General features: G+C 45.4%; 1 long non-coding RNA gene and 1 other non-coding gene across 2 annotated transcripts in view; one reads left to right on the top strand and one right to left on the bottom strand.

Annotated features, from left to right (window-relative positions):
• LOC116086504 overlaps positions 1–3,627 on the top strand; it is a 22,059-nt gene that overhangs the window by 11,066 nt on the left and 7,366 nt on the right. The gene's annotated exons all lie outside the window — the stretch shown is intronic.
• LOC116086714 lies at positions 2,325–2,456 on the bottom strand. Its single transcript, XR_004117080.1, has one exon. It is a non-coding gene; the product is annotated as a small nucleolar RNA SNORA17 (small nucleolar RNA).

Consider the following 3,627-nt stretch of genomic DNA (forward strand, 5'->3'; position numbering starts at 1 on the left):
AGAGGAGAATCTTAGAGACAAAAGGAAATGTTGGGAAAGTAAAAAGTAGTGTTGAGGAAGCAGCTGAGAATGAGTGAATGTGAAAATGTATAAAGAAACCCATAACTTCACTAAAAATAGCTTTAATATGAAAAAATATTGTGAAATTTTGGTGGGAAGAAATGATAAATACTTTAGTTGCTATTAAAACATCTACAATTCCAGTATGACCTTGCAAACATGAATCTTTATGTTATTAAAATGAGATTCAAACATTATGTGTATAGTCTAAAATGGTATTAACATATGGATCTTTCAGCTATGTTGATGATGAAATTAATTAGCCAGTTCACAGATTTTTATCAAGCTACTTACTAGTAGCATTAAAACAAATATACAATGATTACTTATTATTGCAAGTGTACACTTGACATTTTTGAGCACCAATTTATTATTAACAGGGGAAGCTGATGATTTCTTGTTTTCTGCTTTGTTGTACCTTTTTATTGGTTCTTTGTGAATTTCACATCATGCACCCCAATCCCACTCATCTCCCCTCCCCTTGTACCCTTCTTTTCCCTTTGCAGCCTCCCCACAAACAAAGGAAAAAATTCATTGTGGAAACTGTAGAGTGTCACAGTGTGTCCCACAGTACGCCCTTTGCTTGCAAATGTTCATCGCAATGACTCATTGGTCTGGTACGAGGCCTCTGACTTCTACTACTCTATCAATATTAGAACCTCACCGGGAATCTTCTTGGATATCCTGTTGTTGCTCTGTGTCATGGAAATCCTATAGATTTCAATCCAAAAGGCCAACCCCTTCATGCCCTCCAGAAGTTTATCTATAGCATAGATGCTGAGGTGGGCCGATTTAACACCCTGGATCTGGGTCTAAGGTGTTTCTGAGCTCATCAGCCCACCAGCTCTCCTGCTTTTGGAGTATGGCCAGCTCACCAACAACACAAGAAACCGGGGCCAGCTCTAGCCTGCTCCTCAGGCAACATACAGATGCAGTCCCTGCTCTCTTGATTGTTATAGTGAGTGAGGGACATGGCCAGTTCTCCCACTCTTATCACCCCAGGACCAGTTATCCTGCCTCCCGTAGGTGTCAAGGAGACAGGGGAGAGGAGGGCATCTCCCCCTCACCACACAACAAACAAGTTGAGGGGAAAGCTTTCCCACACTCACACCCTCGGGGCTGGCTCATCATGTGGCCATCAGGGTACAGCTCTACTGTGCTGTCCAGGCGAGTTACAGGGCCTACTGAGTGCTGAAGCAGGTGAGGGACAGCTCTCTTGTCCTCTGGGTCATTCTACTGTGCTGCTCAGGTGAGGTTCAGGGTCAGCTCTCCCAAGTGCTGTAGCTGGTGAGGGACAGGATCAGCTCTCCCACTTAGTGCAAGCTCTCCTGCCTGCTGTATGTGGTAAGGGGCAAGAAGAGGGGGCATTTCTCCCTTGCCCATGTCACCACACAACATACCAGGTTTGGAGCTAGCTCTAAGACTCGCATGCCTTCGGGGCTGGCTCACCCAGGCTTTCACCACCAGGGTCAGTTCTACTATGTTGCCCAGGCAAGGTTAAGGCTCTGCTCTCTGGAGTACTGCAGCTGACTGAGGATGAGGTCAGCTCTCCTGTTCTCATGCCCTCAGAGCTAGCTCTCTAAGAATTCCCATGTAAGGAGTGGGGTCAGTTCTGCATAGTCCTCAGACAACAACATGTCCCCAGGTGGCAACCCAGACCAAGAATGTGTGTTTGGCTTTTAGTGGTAACTGACCCCTGCTGCTGCAGGTCTATGGACCTATATATTATCCTTGGTGGCAGCACTGGCCAGGACTCTCTCATAATGCCAGGTGGCATCACTGGCTACTCACATCAGGCTGCTCCTCACTACCCTCAAGTCTCTAGTTCTGCCTCTCTTCACTCTGCCCACATCCTCCTGTTTCTCTTTCCCTTCCATTTCTCCACCACTCACTTGCTCCTCTTAGTGGCACCAGGGGTCTCTGAGTGTCTGGGGTCATCTCAGGGGTGGTCTCAGGAGTGCTAAACCCATCCTGTGCATTATGGTGCCAGGCTGTGGTCATCTAGAGTGTGGTTTGCTCACCTGGACCTGTGAAGCATCAGGCCAAGAGGCATCTCAGACTAGCTCACTGTCTGGGTCCCTGATCTGAGACCCAGTGTGGTTGCAGATGAATGGCTCCAGGCAAGGGTTGTCTTGGACTCACTCCCTGCCCTGGGAGCCCATCACAGCCTGTGCAGTGCTAGACTGGTGGTTCTCTCAGGCTGTCTCCCTATCCAGGCACCCTAGCACCAGACTGATGTTGCCACAGGCCTGCTTGTATCAGGGAATGTTAGAGTACTATTCATTCAGATGTTCATAGGTCAGAACACTGAGTGTAGATATAGCTTCCCTTCCCTCTGCCACCTAATGAGGCACACATGACACAGTAGCCACACCTGCAATGTCTCTAGGATCAGGGAAAGCTGATGATTTTTAAATTTATGACTAAATTACCTACCCATGGCTCTGTTGTTAGAAAATGGCAACAGATTCCCAGCTATCTGTTCTACTGCAGAATACCAAGCTCTTCTAACATTCGATGTGGTCCTTCTGCTGTGGTCTAGCACATAACTGGTAACCCACTCCATATTCTCTGCCTTTCTTACTTCAGTTCCTACAACACTAACTACAGTCTGTGGATATATGATGTTTGCATCTCCCCATAGCCTACATGCTAAAACCTAAGCCTCCATGTAATCATATGTGAAAGCCCTTTAGGGGTTCATTTGGTTATGAAGGTGTATTCTTCACAAATGAGATTGATATCATTATAAAGGGACCCATATGAACTCATTCATCTCTCTTTCCATGTGATGGATAGTATAGTAAGAAGCTGTCCATCCACAGACCCAGAAAGCACACTGTGACCACGCATAGACCCCTCAACTTGTTTGCTGTGTGTGGCAGCACAGGTGAGGGAGAGATGCCAGGGTGGGGAGGTAGGAGTGGGTGGGAGGGTGGGGAAACACCCTCACAGAAGCAGGAGGAGGGGGAAGAGAATGGGAGAATCTGGAGAGGGTTGTACCAGAAAAGAGGATAATATTTGAAATGTAAATAAAGAAACTATCTAACAAGAAGAAGAAGAAGAAGAAGAAGAAGAAGGAGAAGAAGAAGAAGAAGAAGAAGAAGAAGAAGAAGAAGAAGAAGAAGAAGAAGAAGAAGAAGAAGAAGAAGAAGAAGGAAGAGGAGAAGGAGGAAGAGGAGGAGAAGGAGGAGGAGGAGGAGGAGAAGGAGGAGAAGGAGAAGGAGAAGGAGAAGAGAAGAAGAAGAAGAAGAAGAAGAAGAAGAAGAAGAAGAAGAAGAAGAAGAAGAAGAAGAAGAAGACCCAAATACAGAAGGTCTTTTACCACCATGAATATGAGCAGCAACACTTCAGTAATGACATGCAGGCCAAGCACTGTATTTTGAAACATCTTATGGATCAATGAGCAAGTTAAACAGCAGAGAATTTTATTGTGTTGTTATGAATTGAAGCCAGGACCTGTATTCTTAAACAAGATGTCAACTACCAAGTCATATCTCCAGCCCTAAATTATCTTTTAAATTTCATAAAATAAAAACTGAGTATATCAAAATGTTTATTTAGGTG

This window comes from Mastomys coucha, unplaced genomic scaffold (assembly GCF_008632895.1).
Source record: "Mastomys coucha isolate ucsf_1 unplaced genomic scaffold, UCSF_Mcou_1 pScaffold12, whole genome shotgun sequence".
In the NCBI taxonomy this organism is placed as follows: domain Eukaryota; kingdom Metazoa; phylum Chordata; class Mammalia; order Rodentia; family Muridae; genus Mastomys; species Mastomys coucha.